The 26,717-nt window shown below is 43.0% G+C and overlaps 1 protein-coding gene and 1 long non-coding RNA gene across 7 annotated transcripts in view; one reads left to right on the forward strand and one right to left on the reverse strand.

Annotated features, from left to right (window-relative positions):
• Nucleotides 1-1,483: 1,483 nt before the first annotated feature.
• Nucleotides 1,484-12,849, reverse strand: LOC137218581 (uncharacterized). The gene is made up of 3 exons (XR_010940760.1): nt 10,826-12,849; nt 8,253-8,326; nt 1,484-8,007 (listed from the first exon to the last, which is right to left on the reverse strand). It is a non-coding gene; the product is annotated as an uncharacterized lncRNA (long non-coding RNA).
• A 92-nt stretch (nt 12,850-12,941) lies between these two features.
• NFYC (nuclear transcription factor Y subunit gamma) overlaps nt 12,942-26,717 on the forward strand; it is a 63,310-nt gene continuing 49,534 nt past the window's right edge. For 2 of the 6 annotated variants that reach the window (XM_067725683.1, XM_067725689.1), the window contains exon 1: nt 12,942-13,108. The gene's annotated coding sequence lies outside the window, so the exon portion shown is untranslated. Of the gene's footprint in view, nt 13,148-13,630; nt 13,650-25,525; nt 25,805-26,717 lie in introns of those variants that run through there. The other 4 variants (XM_067725686.1, XM_067725685.1, XM_067725688.1 and 1 more) reach the window with 4 other exon arrangements.

The following is a 26,717-nucleotide window of genomic DNA, read 5'->3' on the forward strand; positions in this document are numbered from 1 at the left end:
ATACACTTAAAGATGTAATCTAGTTATTTTCCTGCCTCTGTCTTCACTATATCATAAGTTCCTTGGGGCAGGGAGGAGAAGGAGAGGAAGGAGAGGAAGGAGGAGGAAGAAGACCTTCACGGATGACATTTAACAGGCTTGTCTGCTACATAACTCAAGGAAAGAAATGACAAATCCTCTGGGGAAAGTTTTGGGCAGGAAATCTGGAGCTTTGGGCTCCAGTCACGTGGTCCCAGGGACGGCACCATGCCTGCCAGACTCAAAGCCACTTTGAAGAAAAGCTCCCCAGACCACAAACACAGTTGGGGCCGTGCTTTAGACTACTTGGCCCCTCCAGCTTCTAGACGTAGCAGATGGGGGCCAGCACAGAGCCAAGGGTTGCCGTCTCATATATTAGCTGGTGACCTTTAACTAATGGCCCAGCACAACAATCCGAGACAGGGCAATTAGAGGCTCTCTTGAACCAAGGAACAGAAAGAAATTGTCAGGCGGCAGAGGGAGGTGAGGTAGGGAGGTCAGGGACAAGTGCGCCTGAGCCATTGAAGCCACATGCCAGCGAGTGGAGATAAGAAGGAGCAGGCACCAGGAGTGAGCAGCAGCCTGGTGGGGGGGAGGGAGGGGGGAGGGAGGGAGGGAGGGAGGGAGGAGGAGGAGGAAAAGAGGGAGGGAGGGATGGAAGGAGGGAGAGAGGGAGGGAGGGAGGGAGGAGGAGGAGGAGGAGGAGGAGGGAGAGAGGAGGAGGAGGGAGGGAGGGAGGAGGGAGGGAGGAGGAGGAAAAGAGGGAGGGAGGGAGGAGGAGGAGGAGGAGGAGGAGGAGGAGGAGGGAGGGAGGAGGAGGAGGGAGGGAGGGAGGAGGAGGAGGAAAAGAGGGAGGGAGGAGGAGGAGGAGGAAAAGAGGGAGGGAGGGAGGAGGAGGAGGAAAAGAGGGAGGGAGGGAGGAGGAAGAGGGAGGGAGGAGGAGGAGGAGGGAAAGAGGGAGGGAGGGAGGAGGAGGAGGGAGGAGGAGGAGGAGGGAAAGAGGGAGGGAGGGAGGGAGGAGAAGGAGGAGGAGGGAGGGAGGAGGAGGAGGGAGGGAGGAGGAGGAGGGAGGGAGGAGGAGGGAGGGAGGGATGGAGAGAGGGAGGGAGGAGGAGGAGAAAAGAGGGAGGGAGGGAGGAGGAGGAGGGAGGGAGGGAGGAGGAGGAGGAAAAGAGGGAGGGAGGGAGGAGGAGGAGGGAGGGAGGGAGGAAGAGGAGGGAGGGAGGGGGAGGAGGAGGAAAAGAGGGAGGGAGGAGGAGGAGGAGGAAAAGAGGGAGGGAGGGAGGAGGAGGAGGAAAAGAGGGAGGGAGGGAGGAGGAAGAGGGAGGGAGGAGGAGGAGGGAAAGAGGGAGGGAGGGAGGAGGAGGAGGGAGGGAGGGAGGAGGAGGAGGGAGGGAGGGAGGAGGAGGAGGAAAAGAGGGAGGGAGGGAGGAGGAGGAAAAGAGGGAGGGAGGGAGGAGGAGGAGGAAAAGAGGGAGGGAGGGAGGAGGAGGAGGGAGGGAGGGAGGGGGAGGGAGGGAGGAGGAGGGTGGGAGGAGGAGGGTGGGAGAAGGTGGAGGGAGGAGGCGTGCAGTGCAGAGACGGGGAGGGTGTGAGCAGAGGGAGCATGGACAGAGCAGTGAGTCCTAGAGCTGCCTCGTTCCTGCTGGTGTTTCAATGTCAGTCCTTACATGGGAGTTGCAGGAGTTGGTTTCTGTTCCTTGCAGCCCCATGAGCCTGACTACTTGTTATCTTGTAAAGTCTTTGCCCCTCACTGGGCCTTGGTTGGACTAGACAGTCCCTAAGGTCCTCCCCAGATCAATGTTCTCTTTGAACACAACATAGGATGGTGTTTAGACTGTGGGCAGCTGAGTTCAGTATTAGTTACAGCATGCCCATGGCATCCTGGGTCCCCAGATAGCTTGGTGGCTGGTTAAAGAGCCTGGAGGAGGATCCAGCACACACCAGCTTTGAACCTCAACCTCCCTCTTCCATTGCATCCTTTGTTGGATCACAGAGGAACTGAGGAATAAGGCCTGGTGTTTCTCCAGCATCTTTTGGCTGTTGGATGCCCTAACTGCCCCCTGAACACTTTCCTGGACCCATGTCAGCATTTCAGAGGATTCCAGTGCCAGGTCTGCTCCAAAGAAAGTGTCACTCCAGGAAAAATTTGAACAAAGAAAGTTTCCTTTTTTGGTGTTAAGGTTTCTTGCCTTCCAGCTGTTTGGCTCTCAGCCTGTGCCCTGCCTTCATCCCTCTAAGCTAACAACTATGTGGATAATAACACTTCCTTGCTTTTGTGTGGGGCTGTGTACTTTTCAGGACATTTTCATGCTTGCTGTCTTATTTGATACTCACAGAAACCCAGGGAGGATGGGCGAGAAGGAGGGGTAGATGGTAACACCTATCATTTTTCCCATCCCATCCATCCCCTTAAAATGATTTATTTTAAAAGAATTTAGAAAAATTATCCCTCTGCTCTTTTTCAAACAGATGGAAATGTTGAGATTGAGCTTGACTGATCTGCCCAAGATCACAGAGCAAGTTAATGGCTGACTGGATCTAGGTTTCCAATCATGGATCATACTTAAGTGGGACTGACTTAATAACATCGTGCAAGACGCTACTGGCCGTGGCAAAGGGTCTCTGAGAGAAGTGGTGTTTTTGGCATGGCTGCCCCTTTGAAGACTCCAGGAGTTATCCACAATCTTACCTCTCCAGGCCCTCAAGAGACTTGACTACCCCCAGTGGCCTGGGTAGCAACAGGAGCTCACAGAAGTGAGCCAGGTTAGACATAAGGATTCAGTAACAGTTCCTCTGGTATCAGCCAGGATAAATGTCATTAAGAGTCAGTTTTCTTGTTTTGATTGCAGAGCACTTGGGGGGCAGTAAGACAGGAAATGTTGAGAACCACAGGTCTATCCCTCCATCAGCTCCTCTGAAAAAGAGGATGCAGAGGTCATAGTCCCTGCCCCTCCTCCCTCCCTAAACTCTACTCTGCAGCAAGGGCACCCTATCCCGGCTCGTCCATTTTGGGCCCCCTTGCCAACTGTGCTCCTTGCTGTATTCCCACCCCATCATTCCGCAGCCCATCCCTTTCAGTCACAACGTGGAGTCAAGTTATCTTGGGAGGCAGGCAGTTAAGTTCTCCATCACACAGTTCTAATAGGGAAAGATGAGGAAGCAAAAGGAGTGGGAGGCTTTCTCTGTGCTTTCTCCAGGGTCTCCCTTGCTCCTGTCCCAATGCCCCAGCAGAGAGCTTAATGTTCTGCTCTGTGGCATCACCCAGCTCAACACCTGCAAACAGCACACCTGGGAAATTAATCCTGGCAGTCAGCTAATGGCCAGGGCAGTGCCATGTCAGTCAGGGTGAAGACAAGAAAACAGAAAACATGCTTGGAATTTCAGAGGTCATTTATTTCAGAGAACTGGTTGGCTTGAGGAAGCAAAAGGGTAAGGTGAGGAAAACTAGAGATTAGTAGCTGCAGGAAGCTTCTACCACCCCTAGACCTGGAGGATCAAATGGAAGGGTGTTTACTAGATCCAGAAGTACACTTGCTGTTGATGCTACTGGAATATTGCTTTTGAAATGATGCTGCTGGCAGAACTGCCAGAGGTCACTGGAGTCTACAGCTATCCCTCCAGTACCACTGACACTTTTGGAAACGCTGAAGGTCTGAGCCCATAACCACCAGCTCCTGCCAGAGTCTCTAGCGGATGCAGAGAGAAAATGGCTTTGCCTCTCCTCCAGCCATCCCATCTCCAGCCAAACAATTTCCCACCTGTACTTCCCCTTGGCTGAATCTGACAGGAAGCCAGCTAGCAAGGGGAGTCTGGGAAGTGTACTTTTCAGGGCCTTTCAGGGCCTGGCACTCTTCAGCACAAAGCAGAGCATGGAAAGGCTAGATTAGAGCTCAGAGCAAACAGGCAAATGACCAGCACAAATGTTATTGAAACTTACAACTAATTTTGGCACCTCAAAGGCCATGTGTATTGAACATTAGTTGATTACCTCATTTTTCCATTTCCCCCTTTGCAACAGCCCCTGATTTCCTTTCTACGATCCATGTGTTTCCAGGAAGCTGACTCCATCAGGGAAGCGGAGGGGTGAGCTGGTCAATCTCACTGGCCAGAATGATTGGTTCAGGGTGGTGGTATGAACTCAGCCTGTCCAATCATAGTGAATCTCAGGATTTTCTTCTCAGGAGGAAAGAGTAGCCCGAAGACTAGGAGACTAATGTTTAGGCACATATGGAATGCACGTGCTGTAGCCACTGCTTAGGAAGCTCTGGCATACTGCATCAGGCTCATGTCCTTTAGGGTGCCTACTATTGGTCACAAAGCAAGGCCAATATACACACATCATAGAAGAGAAAGAAAGTTCTGGGAATCAGCCACTCTTCTCATGGTCTCATCCTGGAACAGTGGCTTTAAAATATGTTTTACTGTGCCCTCAATAAGAAATAAACTTTACAGTATACATGTAGTTGGATATATAACTGAAACAGAAGTTTCACAGTAGTTTTCACAGTATTTACCCTTGCTATGTGTAATTAGTTCAAATTTTCAATTCTATTCCATTTTTTAAAATAAAGCTGGTTGCAAACTTCTAAGTGATTTTATGGTCTACTAATAAGCTAGGACCTGCAATTTGAAAAACACTGTCCTAGACCATTCCATCATCAATTGCTGCAAAATTTAACTTTGGATTTTAAGCTTCTTAACATTTATGAACTTTCCTGCTTCTGTATCCATATTCTCTGTCTTCTTTTGCTCTGAAGAAAAGTCTCAGGGTCCCAGCTCCTATCAGAGGTCAAACTCTACCCAATCTGTGCCAAGGACCCCAAAAACTTACTTCTGCAGATCTTTTCTCTCTTTTGCATTGTCAATTTCTGCCTGTCTACTGGAATACCTAGTTTACAAAATTGCTCTAGAGTTTTCCTTCTTAAAACTAAAACAAACCAACAAATAAAAAGCTCCCCTTGACCCCATTTCAATTCCTATTTCCTTAAGTTGAAGGAGAGTATATATGGTTGAATGGGACAGGAAACAGAAGGGTGGCCTAGAGAGATGAACTCAGTAGAAGGGGTGAGGACCTTGCCAAGAAGTCAAGAAGTGGGCATTCGAGGGGGAAGAAGGCATCATGATTTGTGTAAATGTATAGAAATCAGAAGTGAATTTCGACCCCAGAACTTTCTTCCTTAAACTCCTCTTTTGGCAATCCTCCTGCCTCCCAAATCTTTGCTGCTGGAGCCTAGACTCTGGAATCATGGAAGCTCAGGTTCAACTCCAGCCCTGAGGTTTCTGAACTGGCTAACTTTGGATAAATTACATCTCTTCTTTAAGTTTCCTCATCTATAAAATCAGTCTAATAAAATCTATCTCGTTGAGTGGGCTAAGAATTAAATGAGATCAACATAGGTTAGCTCTTATTATTATCAAGGCTTTCCCCAATCATTATGCAAAAGCTTTCTCCCCCACTAATAATCATTACCCTTTTGACCACTCGTTGAGCAATCCCTCTGTGCCAGGCAATATGCTGGGGACCTTACAAACAGGGTTTCCAAGCCAAGAAGGATACCCTGGCACCTTCTCACTGCAGAGTTTTCTCCTTCTGATAACTTAACATTTTTAGAGTGTCTACCATGCACCAGGGAGTGGACTGGCTTACTTTCATTCATTCATTCTACAGATGTTAATTTAACACCTACTATGGTGTCTGGAACTTACTAGATGATGGGGATACCAAGAAGAACATGGCCCTGAACCCTGAAGGGCTCACAATCTAGGCACACAGTAAGTGCTATGTAATGAGGGTATTTTATGAGGTGTTCTTTTCTTCTAGCTTCCTGGTCTAGGCAACCCCATCTTTGGCTCCAGACCCCATGGCTGACTGTTTATGACTGTTTTTCTGGCTTGACCTTGGAGCCCTACCTTCAGGATATGCCTTTGGGTTTTTAGCTCCCCATGTGGCCATCAGGATTAAGAGAAAATTTTTGTGTTCCCTGTCTCTCCGTGCCTGGGATCCCCCTCCAGAGGAAAGATACTTAACAGATGTCCAAAAGACAGGTAAATTGCTGGTCTGGCTCTTACCCCAACACACTTTGAACACTTCTCTGTCTTAATTCACTCAGTCTCCTAATTGCTAAATCCAACTGACTTTTTGTCCCTGTGCAGAATCTTTTGCCCCTTTCTCTCTTTTTGGTATCCTATGTTGTTTACCGTTCTTTACGTCTTTTAACTCTACAGCTCAGAGGGATCAGGTAATCTGTTCAATTTATAAGAAGTAGAGTTGAGACTTGAACCTAGCTCGGGCTGACTCCAAAGCAGACGCAATAGCCAATATTCCACGCTGTCTTCCCAAGCAGATCAACAGTGCGTATTGTCCAATATGTAGTCATTAACTACATATACTTATTCAATTTTAAATTAAAATCAAATGAGGAAAGAAATTCAGTTGCTCAGCTGTATTAGCTGTCTTCAAGTGCTAAATAACCACACGTGGCTGGTGATTGCTATATTTAACAGCACAGATATAAAACATCTCCATTATTGCAGAAAGTTCTTTTGGATAGTGTTGGTTTAGATAAAGTGTAGGATAGCATTGGGTTAGATAGTGTTCTGTCCTCAGACCCCTTCCCTTTACCCTTTCCCCCCTTATTTATTCTCAGAGAGTGGGCAGCCATTGGTTGGTCTGCCCAACTCTCTGCTCCCACTTTTCTATCCCTATACACTACCGTACCTTCATTCACAGGCTTACAGTGGCTACAGCCATGTGTATACATGATCCTGTACCTCATAATGAAGTTGATTGGTTCAGGGGCAAACTTCTGGCTAAAGTTAATCCAAGGAACAGCTCTCTCTCCCAGGAATTTGAAATTGAGCCCCAAAATCTAGTCACCTGACTGATCTCTTTAATGTACGCAATGTGGGATCTAGGGATGACCACCTTTTCTTTGATTTGGATTGGGAAAACTGGTCTTTAGGGAGGTAAAGAAATCACAAAAACAGTTACACATATTGGAGAGAGTTGGATCTCAGAGCCCAAAGGATGTCTGGGCACTGTGTCCTTCTCTTTCTCTGAGCTCTGCCTTCCTCTGTGATGCCTGCATGCTCAGGCAGGCTCTGTCCATAAAGCAGAAATGATAGCCACCCACAGATCTCTATGGCTCAAGACCTACAGAAGAAATGTCCTGTCTCTCCTATATTTCACATCTTTAGGAAGGCCTTGCTTAGCTTAGTTTGGGTCATGTGCCCATCTGTTCAGAAACTGTGATCTGTCTAAGCAAGGGTTCCTGGAAAACAAAGCCTGAAAAAGGGGTTAAGTGCTAAAGCTTTATATGGGATGCACAGTCCTAGGGCAGTGAGGATAAGGGGATGGGGAAGCAGGAAAAGATGGCAAGCAATGCAAGGAAATGTTTGCTGCTACTTCTTTACGATGAGCTGTGAAGAGACACATCTAGTCTCTGGACAGGTCTACCCACTTGGCCATACAGAATGCCTATAGACGGGTTGTATAGAGAAACTATACCATGAAACCGTCCATCAGAGGTAGGAAGGGAGAGTGGATTGTTCCCCCATTAATCATAGTTGACCCCATGGGCAGTTAAATCTCCTGTACTTCTAGGTTGCTTCATTGACCCCTTCAGCAGCTGCTTAGGAAGCCAGATCTCATGCTCTGTGAGGTGGTGTGTCCTCAGGGTCTGGAAATTGCAGGAGAAGCCAGAGAATCCATATTTGCAACTAGCTGGCCTCAGGAAGTGGAACTGTGAGGCCTCACTCAGAGTTGGTCAGCCACGTCTGTGGTTGAGGTGGAACAAGCAGCTGATGGTCTGGGAGCCAAATGATGCAGAGAGACTCTGAGGAGGCACTAGGCCAAGATGTGGGGATCATTATGATTGGTCAGACTGGGTCATAGGCTTACCCCTATGGCTGATGGGGTGGAGAGGAGGTACTACGATCTCATCCTCCTTCCCCTCATGTCAGTTCAGATCCTCAGAAGACAGACACCTAGACAGGGTTAAATGCAAGAAATGTATCATGGAAAACACCCGTGAGGGAAAATGGGGGCAAGACCTAAAAGAGACCGGGAGAGGACCATCTGACAGTGAGACAGGTCTGACCCTAAGTGAAGAAGAAAGAAGGCGAGAGTTCTAGGTGGAAGCACCTTAGACTGCCGTGCAGCTCCAAGGAAAGGTTGTGAGGTCACTGAGGAGTCCTTGAGCCAACCCGTCCATCAGAAGAGTGTCACTTACCCCAGGAAGAAGTCTGTCCAAAATTCTCTGCTGTGCTCAGTCATCGGCCAGGAATAGCTTGTGGGAAGTGAGGCCTGGGGGTGAAGGGCAATGGATTTCAGAGCTCAGCAGCTGGGCTGCAAGTAGAGTGCCATTACCATTGGAAAGGGCAAGGGTGTTGAGCAGGCAAGACAACAAGTGTCCATCCTAGACCTTACAATGTCCCACTCGACACGCTCTGGAGAAGTCCAGAAGTCTTCATCTGGAGATTACCATCCTCCCATGTGGGAAACCTGGGGGTCATACTACACACCTTCATTTCTCTTGATCCCCACCCCTACAGCAGCTGATCAACAGTCCAGTCCTTCCAATCCTACGTTGGCAATATCACCGCTGCATTTGTATTTTCTTCCTTCCATTCTCACTGCTACATATGTGCTCAGGCTCTTGTTACATCTTGTCTGATATGTTGTGGAAGTCTCTAACTGGTCATTCTGCAACCCTATTCCATCCTGTTATCTCTGCCAGATAGTCTTTAAACACAGTTTTGACCATGTCACTCCCCTCTGTAAACACTTCTATCACTGGGAATGTAAAACAGTACAGCTGCTGTGGAAAACAGTACAGTGGCTCCTCAAAAATTAAACAGAATTACCATATGATCCAGCAATTTCACTTTGGGGTATGTATCCCAAAGAATTGAAAGCAGGAACTCAAACAGATATTTGTACACCAATGTTCATAGCAGCATTATTCACAATAGTCAAAAGATGGAAACAACCCAAATGTCCATTGATGGATGAATGTATAAGCAAAATGTGCTATATACGCACAATGGAATAGTATATTCAGCCATAAATACAAATGAAAGTTTGGTACGTGCTATGACATGGATGAACCTTGAACACATTATGCTAAGTGAAATATGCCAGATATAAAAGGATAAACATATAATTGTATAATTCCACTTATATGATATACTTAGAATAGTCAAATTCAAAGGGAGAAAGTAGAACAGTGGTTCCAAGGAGCTGGGGGAGGGGAGGATGGGGAGTTATTGTTTAATGGGCACAGCGTTTCAGTATCGGATGATGAAAATATTCTAGAGACAAATAGTGGTGATGGTTGCACAACGATGTGAAAGTACTTAGTGCCTGTGAACTGTACTCTTAAAAGTGATTAAAATGGTAAAACAGGGCTTCCCTGGTGGTGCAGTGGTTGAGAGTCCGCCTGCCGATGCAGGGGACACGGGTTGGTGCCCCGGTCTGGGAAGATCCCACATGCCGTGGAGCGGCTGGGCCCGTGAGCCATGGCCGCTGAGCCTGCGCATCCGGAGCCTGTGCTCCACAACGGGAGAGGCCACAACAGTGAGAGGCCCACGTACCGCAAAAAAAAAAAAAAAAAGGTAAAACAAAAAAAACTTCCACCACTAACTCTCCTTACCAGAAAATAAAACCCAAGAGCCTTAATCTGACCACAATGTATTTTTCCAGATGATTTTTCTTCCTTATCCTCTTATTCTATATTTCCTCCATCAATTCCCTGCTTCCTATATTTGCTCTAATGGTCACCTACACGTGGCATGCTCTTCCCCTAATTCTACTCATTTTTTAAACGTCACATCCTCACAAATCTTTCCTGAACTCTTCTCACTATTTCATACTAAATGGAAGAAATCTCTCCCTTTTTGAACTCCCACAGCATGTGAATCTTACCTTTCTTTAGCACTTACCGCTCTTCTTTGAGATCAAAGAAGGCACACAATGAGATAGAGGGGTGTAGCTTAAGGTAGTCCAGCTGGTTGTCTAGACAGGTCCCTCTACAGTTCCAAAACTTTAAGGAATTTACCATCATCCCAGAACTGGTCTTCAGCCTTGCAAACTCAGAAGCCTGATTTTAATAGTAAGCACAGAATGGAACCATCTCCCAGGGGGACTCTTGTATTCTCTAAGTTCACAAAAACTGATAGTTACATAAACCAGAATCCAATAGATTAATTTACAATGAAAAATGCAATTATCAAAAGAACTTGGATCCTCTAGGTGACAGATCGCTAAATTCTGTCCCTACAGGAAATACATTTGCTGGGTGAGCGTAGAATCATACCAGGAAAAAACATTGATCTTAAGAAGCATTTCTCAGCTGAGGCAGCCTGAGATATTCTCACCCACTATAGGGATGACACGGACAAGGAAATGTTAATGCCCAGGTTGGCCTGACTGAGACAGGGCTCAGAAAGACAATGCTAATGCTTGCCTCTGTGACTGGGTTGTTTTGAGTCGTCATGGCCGATTAAGCCCGTCGGTTCACAGAATCTCTCTCCAAATAGGACACAGAATGATTGGTTGACAAGATTGATTAGGCTTCTGTTTATTAAATTACAATCACATCTGCCTTGAGATTCCCTTTCATATGAACTGGATCAGAGTCTGGTTTATTTTTTGATCATGCTTGTAGCTAAGCTCTTGGCTTACCCCTACAGATAGCTAATTTCAGAACTGTATTTGCCAGTTTAGGCCAGCTAAGTTATGTTGCAGTAACAAACAACTAAAACAATCTCGGTGGCTTATAGCAAAGGTTTATTTCTTACTCACGTTACATGTCTTGTGCGTCAGCTGTGGCTCTGCACATCTTCATTCTGGGACCAAAGCTAGAAAAGCAGCTCTATTTGGAACATGATCCTCTCAGGGCTGAAGAAAAATATGGTGGAATCATGAGATGGCCCATACATTTCTACTCAGAACTGGATCAAGCTATTTCTACTCACATTTCACTGACCAAAACAAAGCCTAGCTTGATGGCATTAGGGTGAGAAGTATAACCTCCTAGGGACAGGCCAGATGGGGAGGGTTTTAGAAAAGGAAGGGCAGAGAATATTGATAACCACAGTCTACAGCAAGGACTAATATTCAGCCTGTATGTACTAGTGTGACTGACACCAGTTATAATACCGACTACTAAAATACTGAAATACTTTGGTACTAGCTGGTAAATAGCTGCTGTTCCAACTTTCCTGACAACTCCCCTCCCCTGGGACCTACTATTTAAAAACTAGCAACTGAAGGGTTAACACCTAGTACAGAGGGATATCTCCTGGACCCTTCCTGGAATTCACATCTGGTAGATCAGTGCCTGAGAAGTACCAGTTGTTAAAATATGTTTACTACCACCATTAGCTAATTTCTTCTACTATGTAAATTTTTATTAGTTTAATTCTGAGGGCAACCTGATTTCCACACTCCCAGAGGGAAACTGACTGCAGCCCCTATATACTGTCAATACTTAATTACAAGAATGATAACTAATAATACTAATTTGTGCTGCTTCCTGCACATTTTTCTTCTCTTTCACAAGCATAGTATATGCAATAATTGCTCAATAAACATTTGTAGAAAGACTTAGCTAGCTTTTTCCCATTAGCTAAGCTTATCTATCTCAACATACTATTTCTTGAGTTTGTTTTTAATTTTTTACGCCATTTCTCAGGTCTGAAAAATCATTATCACTAACTTCTTTATAACACTTTTGCAATTTACAAAGCACTCGCCATTATACTATTTCATTCAATCTCCCCAACACTCCCAGGAGGTAGGAATTAGATCATTTTACAGATGAAGAAATCGAGACTCAGTGAAGTCAGGTGTCTTATAACTAGTTAGGTTTTGTTCATTCATTCATCAAATATTCATTGAATGCCTGAAATGAGATTTATTAAAGTTGGAGTTGAAAACGATTTCCCTGAGTTCAAGTCAAGGGTTTATTCCACTATTCTCAACTACTTTATCACCAGGGTCATAAAATCAAAGGAAGGAAATAATAATAGTGTATTGATTTTATTGTTGAGGACCCCTGCAACCCAAGTCTCAGAAAGGCTGTAAGGTCATTTGTAAAATTCAAGGTAACCACCAGCAGGAGCAGTCTCACTTCTCTTTGCGCCTGCAGCTAATTCTACTCAATACATATTTGATGCATTTATCTACAGGTTTGGGGGCTATTTAAACTGAGTTTCAACACTTACTAAGCTGCGGAGCCTTGATCAATTTAACCTTTTTTGCGCTTCAGTTTTATCACCAGTGAAATAAAAATAATGCTGATGCCTTCGACCAAGTAATTGTGGAGATTAAAGCAGTAAAGTATGAAAAAGATATAATGTTCATTGTAGTTTAGTTTCCAATTGTTTTTTAAAAAGTTTTAAACTGCATTCAAGTGAGAAAAGCAATGTCCATGTCGACGTAAGGTAACAAGTGACCACTATTGGGAAGTGATGCTCTTTATTTTGGAGTATGTCATTTTACAGTTTTGGTGTTATAGCCCTTCTTTTACGGTACTGGTAGCTATCATTAAAGGCGCACTTAATTTGGCATTCCCACGTCGCCCTCCAGCCTCCAGCTCTGCGTCCTCCCAAATAAAAAAAAAAAAACTCACAAAAACTTTATTCCCCTAAAATTCAAAAGCTGGCGCACCAAAGCAGAGATCCACAAACACGGAACGCTCCACGCAGGTCACTACTAAACGCCTCCGAATCCCGAATCCCCCAAAGGGGGCGGGGTCAGAAGATTCTCGCCTCTCATTCCGCCTCACAAAGTCATCGCCCCTTCTCATATCCCGCGAGACTTCAGGCAACTAAGCTTCTGCGCAATAAAGACACTGGGAGTCGAAGCGCCGAGGGGAAGGGGGAGGGGAAGGTGAGGGGGAGGGGGGAAACGGTGCAAACGGCGTGGCCGCCATCTTGTTTGTACCCCCGCTTGGCGCGCGCTCCGTTCTCCCTGACGCACGCTTCCCCCTCCCCTCCGCCGTGCCCAGGTCTCTGCACTGCCCGACTCCGCAGGAGCGCGGGGGCGGCTCCTGCTCTTCCTTGGACTTCTAAGCAGAGGCGTGTGAGTGTGCGGGAGCATCCGCGGGAGAAAGGGGGAGAGGTGAGCGGCGGCGGCGGGGGGAGGGGCGGCGCTTCCCGCCTTCGGCGGAGACCTCACTTCCCTCGCGCGGCTGCTGCTGTAGCTCGGTGCGGCCTGCCCGCCGCCATGTTGTGTTCTCGCCGTGCCCGCCGCTGTCGCCGCCGCTGCGCTCGTGGGGTCCGTACGCCTTGTCGGCCCGACCCGCGGGCTTTCTCCCATTGGCGGAAGGCGACGGCGGGGGGGCTCGCTCGTGATTGGTCGGTGGCGGGGAGGCCGAGGACCTGGCACGTTATTGGTCGCGCTGGCTCTGGCCTAGGGGGTGATGAAGGAATCGGAGGCTGTAGGGATGCGCGCGTCTGGGGCTCTCTGGCTGCAGGGTGATGACCCCCTACGGCGCAGGCGTGGGGTGGAGGTTGGGGGCGAGCCTAGAGGCCTTAAAGGGGAAGAGTGGGAGATGGTCTGGCCAGTACTTCGTGGGTAGCCTGTGCATGGCCGGGAGTGGGAGGCACTCCAAATTCCAGAGGTACCCTTCATGGAACGTGCATGGCCCGGGATAGGGGCGTGCAAGCGCCAAGGGTGCCAGGTTTGGAAACACTGAAACCCGAGTTTCAGGTTGAGAGGATCTTCGAGATCCAGGGGTGCTAGACTTGGAGTGTAACACAGGGAATGACCCTGATGTCCACGGGTGCCAGGTCTGAGGGCATGGTATAGGAGGAGAGGGCATCAGGGCCCTAGAGACATACCCGGCGAACAATAGGATCAGATCAGGAATTTTGCTAGGGAGTCCCGGTTTTGAAACACTGAGGTTTTGGTGGAGCCCTGGAGTCCGTAGTTACCAGACCTGGGCAGTGGTGTGAAGAGCAAATAAACAGACCCAGACTGAGAGAGGGTTTCTATGGGATAGGTGTGCATGGTCTTAATAACTGAATGCCGAGCCTAGGAGGCACAGCATTAAGTAGTGACAGATCTATAGGAGTGAAAAAGCAGAAGCATTTTTGGAATTTTACGATTTGGGGATTATATTAAGAGAGTAGTTATAGATTATCGGGTCTCAGGACCGTGCTGCTAGTTTTGAGATGTTCTACATGAAGTTTTACTGTTCTAGGAAAGATACAGTTCAGGGCTGAGTTTCCAAGTTTCCAAAGCTGCTCTTTTTAGCAAATATCAGATACTTTGCAATTATTTGTTTGAAAGGATATTGTTAGGTTCCTCTTTAGTGGAAGAGCGCTTGACAGAGATCCTGGATCTTGGCTCATTTATTTCCTTTTATATATGACTAAAAAATACACCCACCTTCATACACACTTTTTTTTTTTTTTAAATAAGCAGCTGGGAACAAAAATAAGCTCGTGCATAGCTTCTTGCATCTTGTCTTAAGTTAGAGGACTTGTCAACTCTCTGTGGTTCATATTTCAAAAAGCTTTTGTTCAAAAAAAAAAAAAGCTTTTGTTCTAATTGAGAGTTGTTAGAGTCAGTTTATTGGGGGCACCTTACTTTTCCATTGAATTGTGGTGACTTGGATTGTTCTACATTTGCTCCTCCCAAGGTTTGGGGATCATGGAAACACATTTGTTAAACCTCTGTGTTTTCCTAATTTGTTTTTCCTTGTCTGTCTTAGGTGGTTCTTTCAGCTTTAGATAGACGTTACACTTCAGTTTTTATACCACTTTCAAGAAACTCCTGTGATTTTCACATTTCTCAGTTTTATGTGAATGCAACTGAATTTTCAAGAGAAAAGGGGAAAGTGGTAGAGGAAGGGAATTGACATTTTGGAGCACATTTAACACATTTCCTGTTAGGTAGGCATTATCATCCCCATGTTGCAGATGAGAAAATTGAAGATCAGAGAGGTTAAGTAGCTTGTCCAGTGTCACTCAGTGGTTGAGCTGGGATTCAAATCCAAGTTGCCTGATGTCAAAGCTTGTAGTTTTATCTACTATGTCATACTATCAACATAAGCCTGACTTGTCAAACTCCCAGATAGTTTTATATTTCACAGTGGATCATCTTTCTTTGACTTCTGGGTGTTAGGAGTGTATTGAGTGGGGAATTTGAGTAAGAATTTGTATTTATTTGAATAATTACAAAAAGAATTTTTGTACTGTTCAAACCACAGAATGGTAACCATATAGATTATAATTTTTTCAACTAGGTATTTAAATTGTATCCCTTGGTTTCTATTGTGAAGGGAGGGATTTACAAAGTAAACTGCTGGAGTTTTTCTGAACCCAGGTAGATAATGGGGAAAATATGTACAGAAAGCTTAAGAATCTGCATCCTTTAAAACCAGGCTTCAGAATGTTGCTGACATAGTCTTTCTATATATGGAAATGATTAATGCCAAGCAGTGAGGAACTACCAAGTGCATAGTGTAAAGAGCTCACTGGGGAGCTTTTTCAAACATCACCAGTTCTTTAGGATGTTTGTCCCCAAATACTGGGACCTATCTAAAAACCTAGTACCTTCTTCAAACTGTGGGGTGATCCTAGGATATGCTTATCCTCAATGATGTGTAAAATTAAAACTGGTTACAACAAAATATTTGCAATTCCAGTTTTGCATGGAAACTTTTAAATAATTCAGGTTTCAAGGGGAGACCAGTGAATTGGAAGTCTTAACTCCTTTGTGTCTTGATATGATTAGGTGAGGGTCTCCTCCCTCATGTTTGCAATTACATTGCAGTGTGGAAGATAGAGTCAAAAGTATGAGGGAAAACAGGGCTTGCTGTACATTTTGTACATTGATCATCTCAGCTTCATTTGGCTTAGTCATTAAGTTAATCAAATATGAAGACCGTTACGGCATCCATAACTTAGTTTCTTTTTTAGCAAATCTGGTCGAGGTTGTAAAAACAAGTGTATACATATAAATATCTTTTTTATTCAGCAAGCATTTCTTGGCGGTTGTTCTTCAGCACCAGTGACACTTTCATTCTACATTAGCCCATGTACATTCTGCATTAACCCAGGGCCAATTGCTGGGCCTTGTTATTGATATAATTTGGAACTGACCACCCTAGAAATCTTGAACTCCCAGGAGGTCTGAGTAGATCTGAGTTTATACTAAAACCTTGTGAACATCAGCTTTGTCTTCTAAGCAGAAATCATACTAATGCTTTGTACTTTACAGACTGTGTCTGTCATCTTATTTAATCCTTATAACAAATAATTGTTACTTCATTTGCTTACACATTTTCCATTTGGGCAAAACTGATTCATGGCACTAGAAAAGATTCAAGGTTCCTTATCTCCACTTACAGAGAAAGCAGAGTGAAATGTGGGGCCATGGTAGGTGTCTTTTTGAGGCAGTTTTGAAATTCCCCTCTCTAACTTCTTAGTTCAGAGGTACTGAGCCACTAAAGATATATGAATAAAATTCAGGAATGTCATAGTTACTGCCTTTTATTGAGTGCTTACATTGAACCAGCAAGGGTATAAATATATATATTATCCTCACACAGTACGAGATAGGTACTATTACCACCCTCATTTTTACATATGAGGAAACTGAGGAGTTGAGTAATTTGCTCAAGGTCACATAGCCAGTCAGTGGCAGAGCCCAGATTCAAACATAAGTCTGTAACTCTTAATTCTTACACAATTTGTGAAGCCCTTACTCTTTTTTTTTGAAGCCCTTACTCTTAAACAGTGTTTTCTCTTTTTTTAAAAAAAATTTTATTTATTTATTTGGCTGCATTGGGTCTTAGTTGCGGCACACAGGATATTCATTGGGGCATACAGGATCTTTCGTTGCGGTTGCGAGGGCTCTCTAGTTGTGGGCTCTAGAGCCTGTGGGCTTAGCTGCCCCGCAGCATGCGGGATCTTAGTTCCCTGACTAGGGATCAAACCTGCATCCCTAGAAGAAGAAGGCGGATTCTTAACCACTGGACCACAGGGAAGTCCCTTAAACAGTGTTCTCTTAACACCATAGAATATGATGAGAAAAAGAAAAACTCTTATATCTTAGCTCGGGAAGTGACCTTTGGTTCTTTCAGGCACACCCTTTGTACTGAGGCCCTGAAGAGTGTGATGACCTTGATAAGGTCATTTCTATGTAAGGGCACAGCCAAGTGTATGCCAGATTACTGGATTCCCAGGCTAGTGCTCATTCCACTGGACAGCATTTCCTCTCCTGTTGGAAGCGTTGACTTGACGCAGAGATGACTCTAAGGCACCTTTTGTATTTTGACAAGTTTGCCTCATTCACTGGAGGGAGAATAGCAGAGGACATTATTAAGGTCACAAATGACCTCCTTGAGGTTCATTCCAGCCTCAGGCATACAACCTAAGAAGAACATTCCTTAGCCAGCAAGTTGTTCTTTTCCATTCTATTCCTTGTGCTCACAGCAAACTGATTGTGAGTTATCTGATGTCTTACAGTCTCTCTTTTCATTTTGTTTATTCAGTTTTGCATGCATGCACTGTGACTAGTTAGGAGGGCTACAAGGTCATTTTAGTATTTTCCCACAGAGACTCAAAGCACCTAACATAATATTAGTAGATTAATTGTAGGAGGAAATGGATTTGAAATACTTTGGCCAAAAAGTGCCTTTGGGAGGGGCTAGTGTAGTTGCTGACCTTGGAGTCCGACCTGGGAAAGAATTCTGTCTCTGTAAGGTGTTTACCCTCCGTGGGGGGGCGGGGGGGGGGTCAGATTCTTAACCTGTCTGAGCCTTAGTTTCTTCCTTTGTAAAGTAATGGTTAATAATACCTATCTTATAGAGTACTTACTGAAAAATGAATACTTCCTTTGTAAAGTAATGGTTAATAATACCTATCTTATAGAGTACTTACTGAAAAATGAATACAGTAGCATATGGTAGGTGCCTGTCACTGAATGGACCTTAATAAGTGAGAGAACACATCACTTTCTTTTGAGAATAGCATAAAATCTGCCTGACAGCCAAGTAGAGCTTCCTTGATGAGGAGGCTTTGTAATTATCTGCTCTGTTATGTACAGTAAGATTTCTACATGGCGGGGGTGGGTGGGGAGCCACTTGACATGAAAGAAATAGTCTAATTTAGTTGTACTGTTGTGGTTTAGGAGCTGATTTCTAGTGGACCGCTGTGAGGTCAGTATTACTTATGAATCCGCAAAGTCGTAGGATCATTTGTTTCAGGGTTAGGTTGTTTCCTGATCCCCTCTGTTAATCCCCAGGTGCTGAATGGTAGTGATTCTGATGAGAAGAAAAAGTCTTCATATTTGCAATGATTATTCATTGAGCAATGATAATTGAAATCAGAACAACCGGTTTTATCATTTTGTCCGAGAAGGGACTTACAGTATAGTCATTTGAAATTTTTTCTAGTTGTAGAAATATTAAGTTGAAGTAGGACTGTAAGTTTGATTTGTAGTCACCTGGATAACATTTTCTTTGAAGTAAGCAGAAAGACAACATTGTGGAATGGTTCAGGAAAGAAATCTCCCTGCCTGCAGAAATTTTTGCCAGGTTGCAAAATTTGCTGCATCCTTCCCACACCTCTCCATGTTTTAGCAGTGATGTACCTGATAGCAGTGAGGTAACCTCTTTACTCATTTTCAGCATGGGAGTTATATTTTCCATTTTGTTTTAAGTTCTTACTTGTCTGCAGGTAGCGTTTAAATCCGTTATACTTTCTTTTATACAGTGAGAGCTTTCTGATGGATAAACTTAAGGTGCAGTTTTTAGAGAGAGGGACTAGTCTAACCTTTGCATTTGAATGTTTCCAGTAGAATAGGTTTAAATTAAAGGTTCAAATCTTCATGTTCAAGGTATATAAGGTGTCCTATTTAAATGAACACCCTCATTTAAAATCAACAGTGTATTGTTATAAATCAGATTCAAGAATTATTCTTAAACGCATTCATGAATATGAGCTAAAATAGTGATCTTGAGCAGTGCTTCAGTAAATGCTTCAGTGACTCATAGGAAATGATATTGGAGCATAGAATATTTTATATCTTATCATTGGCTTAAATTTGTTAGAGTTACTGAAGGTTTTCAAAATCCCCTAATTACTGTTAACTCTGTCCTCAGGAGCTGCAAGTTTTCCATTATCTATATGAAGTGAGATTCTTTGCCCAGTGTTAAGAAAACATATCCCCTCACCAGTGGCATGATGTGTCCATTTAAAAGAGAAAAAAGAAAGTACATGCAATCTGTACAGTTGAACATTTTTGTCATTTTTAACTGTCAAAAACTATTATTGTACCCTGAAGGTAAGTAGCTTAGAATTTGCTTATTATCAAATGACAAAGTTGGGGCCTTTTTAAGAAGCAAAGCATACTCGGTTGGCAGTTACTTGAGAGGCAGAGGATTGCTATTTATGGTGATATTTAATGTCATTTTCATTAAAAAGGGAAATGCCATAATGTGTGTAAAACTCCAACCATTTTTGAAGAATAAACTGACCATTCTGACCAGAATAGACTTGCCTGTGGTCTTCCTTTCATTCCCCTAAAATTTGTAAGTGGCTTAGAGCAGCATTTCCCAAGCTGTTCCATTGAACATTAGTTCTTATACAATGCTAATAAGTGTCCTCTGGGGATGAAAAAAGGATCCTTGACAAAGTAATGGGCAATGTGAAATGCATTTCTTTTCTGCAGAGTTAGTATTGAGAACGTTTGTGCTCATATACCTTAACAACTCTTCAAGAGAAAGGATACATTATGCAGTGTTTCTCGAACTTATTTGGCCATGGAACCCTGTTTGTGAGAACACCTAATAAGCATTTCATGTTATGACTGGTGTGGAGTGGAGCCCAGTTGAGTAATTCTGGTGTAGAGAGTTTATGAATAAAAAAATGAATCCTTTTGTATAGGATTCATAGTTTGGCCATTAGTGGGAAGGGACTTTCCTGGGAACATATAAGATATGTTTCCAAACTAACATAGACTCTTAGGGATGAATGTGATTTCAAAGGCCATCTAGTCCCGTTGCCAATAACAGTAATAATAGTAGCAGCCTCCATATTTTGGAGCATTTGCTGTTCATCAACCACTGTGTTGGCCTTCTACATGCATTATTAACTACTGGTCTCTCTAGAGTAGTTTACCATCCATTGGTCTTCATTTATGCTTTGGAGAATATAATTTATTTTTAAAAAACAAATAATTCAGAATTTATAATCCACTTATGGTCTCATATATTAGTTTACTTTATTCGTTTATTTATTGAGCAGCCATTTACTGAGCACCAGCACCATGTTCCTTATTCTAACGATGTTATCATTGCTCAGAATGTTTCTGGGACTTCTTTGGGGATTATCTTCAGAACATCTGTCAGATACTTTAAGTTTGTGTCGACATACCTTTTTTTAAACCTTGAAGGTGATTTTGATTTGCTAAATAGCTAATAGTTGTTCAGAACCAAGTCAGGTGAAGGATACGGGTCAGAAGTTACAATCCGGCAGCCCTCAGTTTTCTTTGATCTGCTTATACGTTTTTAAAAAAATTGAAACAAAATTGAAAATGGAAAGATTTAACATTAAACAATCTGGTTTCCTTTTTCTTTCTTTTTTTTTTTTTTTTAAACCAGACAAAACGATACTATTTATGAAGCCGTTGCAAGGGTTCTGGAAGACATAATAAGGGTAGTGGCACAAGGAATGGGCATAATGGATGTTCTCTGTGATGCTATTTACAATATTTTAGAATTGAAGACATTGAAATTATTCAGTAATATGGAACTGATTAAAAAATTATATCCATTCAGTGGAATATCATTCAATTATTATAAATGATACAGGTCTGTATTTGATAGGGAAAATTATTCACATTATTTAAGTAAGACAAGATTACAAAACAGTTTGTATAGTATTTTTGTATGGTATTATCTAATATTGGGGGGACTAACTCAACCTCACATCTCATTTACATGAGAAAAACTTCTAAAAGTATAACCCAAAATACTAATGCTGCTTGGTTCTGGCCGCTTGGATTAAAGGTGTTCTTAAAAAAAATACCCCAATCCCACTAACTTATAACAACATAAGTGCAAACCAAACTGCTATATACATCCGTCTCATCAGCTTAGTATATAATAAGGCACACAACAAATTTAGTAGTCAAATGAATATGGCTTCGTTTCCCCATCTCAACATATGAGAAGTTCATTTTTCTCTAGAGATTCTCTTCTATGATATTTCCTGGGACCCACAGGTTTGCTTACTAGTCCAAAAGGGTCAGTTAAGGACACCATCAATAAAATGTTCAGGCCGCTGAAGAGCCCAGTTTCTTTGCTGCTCTTTTTGCTTCTGCTGGAATACAGTGTAACCTTCAAGACCAGGTAATCTGGGGTACTGAGCAAGACCCTGTCCTTGGCAGGAATTGCCATGGTGGTTGAGGCCAACTTCTGCCATAACTCTGGTTCTTTAGTCATTCTTCAGGATGCTATATCAGGGGTTATGCTAGCATCAACTTTTTGTGTCCAGGATCTGGCTTTTGCTTCTTTTATTGAATCTGAAGCTCTTACTGCAGTGGACCAGCATTCTTCCATAGCCCTCATCAGTTGGAGCTCAGTACCAGCTGCCCCCTACCACCCCCACCATTGGCTGCGCCACATGGCTTGTGGGATCCTTGACCAGGGATCGAACCCAGGGCCCTGGCAGTTAAAGTGCTGAGTCCTAACTACTGGACCGCCAGGGAATTCCCCAATAGCTGCCCCTTCAGATGAGACATGCACTCTCCAGTTTTCATCAGTCCCCACTACTCCCTATTATTTCATTGACACTATGGCTAAGGTCAGGTGTGATTTATATCTCTGTACTGAGCACTGAGGATATATGTAGATATAAATAAGACACAGTTGCTGCCTTCAAGAAGCCTTCCTCTGGTAATAGAGACATGGTAAAACGTAATTATATGATAGGTGCTATAGTCAAGTGTATATTTAAATATTAATTGAATACCTACCACATGCTAGGTATTAATGCTGAGTGCTTTAACCCACTAAAGCCTCAACACTTCTGTGAGTTGGTGTTATTTTTTCATTTTACATGAAGAAAATGAGATGTTACTTGTTTCATTTTACACATGAAGTGAGCTCAGAGACGGTTAAGTAACTTAGCCTAGGTCATACAGCTAGTAAGTAGGTAATTGTGATTCAAAATCAGTTTTCTGACTAAGCGCATCAATTCCCACCCTGCCTTCTTTGGGAGCATTAAAGCTTGACCCATGTAACCACATGCACTCGTTTTGTGTCAGGGTGTTTATGAGGGCAAGATGATGCAATTGTCTGGTGTAGGGCTGTTGAGATGCAGGACCGGGGAAGAATATGAGTTAGAACCGCAGAGATCCAATGAGGCTCTTAGTCCACCGTAATGACAAGCTAGAGAAAGCTATCCTAAGTGAGAGTGCCAGGTGGAAATTCTAGGATAATTTGAGTTATCTTCCCACTAGTGGCTTGAATTCTACTAAGGTGACTGTTGATGAGAAATAGGGGTTGAAGTGTTTTTCTTGCAAACTACCAAGAACTAATAAAAAGTATGCCAAAGACCTTCACAAAGTATCAAGAGACGTGTTTGGTTTAATCTGGTACATCAAAAGCAGAGTCAAAGGGTAGGCTTTTGGAACAATAATCAGACTTCAGCCACGATTGGTGGTGAAAGGCACGGATTTCTGGCATAAAAACTGGGGAAGAGTTTTAGTAGCAGCTGGGAAGTCCTCCTGTACTGCCCTTTATGGCTCAGGGGTTTCTTTCTGCAGGGTTGCAGGGTATGCTGGAGATAGAAGAGAGACATTGTGTTGTGGTAGCTTTGGGGCCCTAAGGAGCTAGGCCTTTCTGAATCTTAACCGCTGCGTAAAACAAGGAATTTGGATTGGATGACCTTTAGTACTTTACTTTTCTTTTCAATGCTTATTCAGACACAGTACAGTATACTTTATATATGCTGGCTCATTTAATCCTTACAGTGGCTCTGTGATATAGATGGTGATATCCATATATTAAGATGAGGAAACTGAGGCTCAGGGTTAGCCCAGGGTCATAGAGTTAATAAGTAGAGGAATCAGAATTTGAAACTAGCTCTGCCTGATTTCCAAGTGTTTATTGTTTTGCCGTAGTGACACTAATTAATGATCAGTGATGTGAACATGTTTTCCATATTCCTGTGCCTCCCACCCTTCAAAGGAGCTTCTTTGCTTCCTTGCAGCTGATTTGACCCCCAGTGTTATGAGGTTAAGAGAGGCTCTAGTGTGAATAAGGCACACAACTGGCCTGTTGGCTTTCTGCCTTCTCTTTCGAGTCTGGTAGCTGTTCAGAAGCTGTGATCTAAACTTTTCAGAAAAGAGCTACAATACCTGTAGCTCTTTGTAGCTTCAGGAATCATCCAACAGTGCACCCTGTTAGCATAACTAAGCTCTTGTTTAGATGCCATAGTGAAATTGCCATGCAGTTCCTTAATATTTTAATGTATAGTGTTTTTAATAATTTAGTTGTTTCAAGTCCTTATAAATTATACAAGTGATTTGCTACTAGTTAAATGTTTCTAGTAGTTTAGTAATAAAATTTGTATCAACTTATAGAGTGCTGTTTGTCAGATACTTAGCTAGATCTCTAACCAACATATCAAATTAAACATTAGTCAAATTTGTAATTTTTAAATTAGTGAAGTTGGGTGTAATGATTTATGCTACCTATACATACAGTCAGCTTCTATCTGTGAATGCTGAACTCAGATACAGAGGGCCAACAGTATTACACCATTTAATATAAGGGACTTGATCATCCTTAGATTTTGGTAAATGCAGGGGTCCTGGAACCAGTTCCCCATAGATACCAATGAAGGACTGTATGTGACACCTAAGAATTTCCTTGGATGTGCCCTGAGGTGCTCCATGTCTTGATAAGCAGTGTAGTGCCATGGGAAGAGTACCACCCTAAATGGGACCTGAGTTTGACTCCTAGATGAATGGCTAGGGGCCAGTTGCTTAACTTCTCTGCACCTCACTCCTTCTCGAAGAGAAGTTAATACGGCAAAGTGATTGGACAGTCTGCCTTGCCTCTATTTCAGTGACCTGCTGGATCTCTGCATATGCCTATAATGACCTCTCATGTAAGATCAACCAAAGTTTTTCTAGAAAAGATCTCATCTGCCTGGCAAAACAGTTGTGTTGTTTAGTCCTGGGATACTTTGCTTTGATGAGAGGAAGCAGATATATAAGGAGATTGTTAAAGGCCTCAGGTAATAGTGAGATGTTTCTATTTGAATATTAAAAGAATATATATTAACTGATTTTCACCATATTAGGAGGCTTCTCTTAAAACCTAAACTTAAAACCTTAAAACCTAAGTTGGGCCCACAATCCATAAACAAGTCTTTGACTGCCACTGGTTAAACTTCAGCACCCCAGAATGTCTTCAGTAACCACGATACTTATAATCTCTCTTGAGATCACCCCTGCTGCTTCTTCTTGAAAATGTGGTAGAAAAGTTTATCTTCTATGATATCAAAACTCTGTTATATTAAAAGCTAATCAGCAACATTTTTTAACCACCCTAAATAAATTAATCTATCAAACTATATTGTGTTTTAAACAATATATTCACTGATGTTCACTCATCTTTGCCAATTTTTTCCCCCCTTTATCATTATATTTCCCTCTTGGGTTCCTGGTAGACTTTTTGAAAATGCCACTGTCCTTGTCACTAACTTCATACATTATCCCAGAATTTTCCTATTTAGATTAGTTTGTATTTCAAAATAAAGTGATTTGTCATGGTACTAATGTGTGCTTTTAAAATTACCATGGACATAATGATAGATGCCTTTTCAGAAATCTTGCAAACCATTGTATGACCATTGATATCACTCTTTGTTACTTTAAAGAATCTGTATTTTCTTTGGTGACATTGGATTTAGCCCACCCAGTTTTCTTTTTCTTCTTCTGTTAATGCTTAACAGAAAACTGAAGATAGTTAAGTCACAACTTTCCGACCTTGTGCACATTGCTTCTCTGGTTTACTGCCATAGGATACTGTAGCAGTATCTTACAGACATCTTTGATGGCCAATCAGCAGCAGTTAAATTACCTTAAATTTTTTAAATGGAACTCTGACAGCCAATAAGAAATCCTTTGGGTGGGAACTGGAACAACCCTTTCGCATGATTTTAAGAACAATTCTAAATTTTCAGTATCTTCTGTTTTGGAAGCACATGTGGCCCTAGTGCATCTGCTGTGTGCATTTGCCAGGCATTTTGAAGCCTTAAGTTCCTCGTAGTTTGAAGTCTGGATCTGACCCCTGTTCTGCTTCTCAAGGTAACTTTAAAACAGGAAGTGTACAAAGGAGGTAACTGATGACGTGATCAGCCAATCATGGTTTTGTGTTCTTAGCTGATAAAGCAGCTCAGCCAATGGGACCACTCTGGAGGCAAGGTTTGGTGTCAAATAGCATGCTAGATTGAATGCCTTTGACTGTTAAAGTGGAAGGAGGCTGCAGGGCTTCATTGGAGCCTCGGAGTTTTTCACTGAGGCAGGGGTCAGCTGAAAGACAAAGAAAAATGGCGAATAGTTTGCTGGGGGGTGGGGGGACAGCTGTTCGGGTTTTCACTGGACTGGACATTCCAGACTCAGGTTTCTGCATCTCCTGCTGCCTTTTGTTTCCTCCGTCCTTTTTTGGGGGGGAGGGATAGGAGTGACTTAAATTCTCCCTGTCCGAGGAGATATAAATAACTACATGTAAAATTAATGCAGTTCCCGGTAAGTTTAATTCTTTGTTTTGTGTTAAAATGGTAGAAACTGTTTAGCTTCAGAGAGTGTAGACAAGTTGCACTGTTTCAGAAAATGGCCACTTTACATTCCATGCATACCTTTTGGTGCACCTAGAATACCTTGCTCTGTTTAGATTTTGCATGCCCTTCAACTAGGATTTCTTTTCCTAGTTGAGTATTGAGTAGAGCAGGTACATGAAGAAAGGCTAATCATTTTTCAGGGGCACACAGAAGCAAAGCACTTTCTCTTTGCATTCGGTAAACTTATCTGTTTTCCAAATAATTTTCCTTTGTTCAAGTGCACTGAAGCTATCCTACAGAATAAGCTGAGTTGTTGTAAGACTTTTTCTGTTTCCATGCACTTTGTTGACATTTGTGTTTTCAGAGGTGGAAGCAACACCATTGCTGTTCTAAATTCGTGTGAAAATATGATTTGCACTGATGCAGGTTCTAATGGTAAAGGCCCACATGCCAGTATGAAATTCTCCCATAACTTTTTTGATTTACCTGTCTGCTTCTAGATTCTAATAAGTACCGATTAATTAAAAATCTTTGTTTTAAAATGCACATTTTAGCTTATAATGCTGGTTAGAAACATCTCCACTATATTGGCAGTGACAAGAGCAGATCTTTTTCTGCCAGTTTCACACATTTTGTCAGGTGTTGATTTGGTTCCTTTAAATGATGTGAGCAAAACGCTTTTCATTTTCTGTATGAAATCTTTAAAATCCTAATTTACCTGCAGTTTGTGAATAGGAAAGTTAAGAGTACAGGCACCCTGTCTTTTGCCCTTGGTATTTTTTTTTCCCTCTCTAGGGATATGAAACTAATGTAGGTTGCTGGCTAATTGGTAACCAGCCTATTCTTGTGAATAGTGAAATCTTCCATGCCGTGTACTAAGA

The sequence above is a fragment of the Pseudorca crassidens genome, chromosome 2 (genome assembly GCF_039906515.1).
Source record: "Pseudorca crassidens isolate mPseCra1 chromosome 2, mPseCra1.hap1, whole genome shotgun sequence".
NCBI lineage: Eukaryota > Metazoa > Chordata > Mammalia > Artiodactyla > Delphinidae > Pseudorca > Pseudorca crassidens.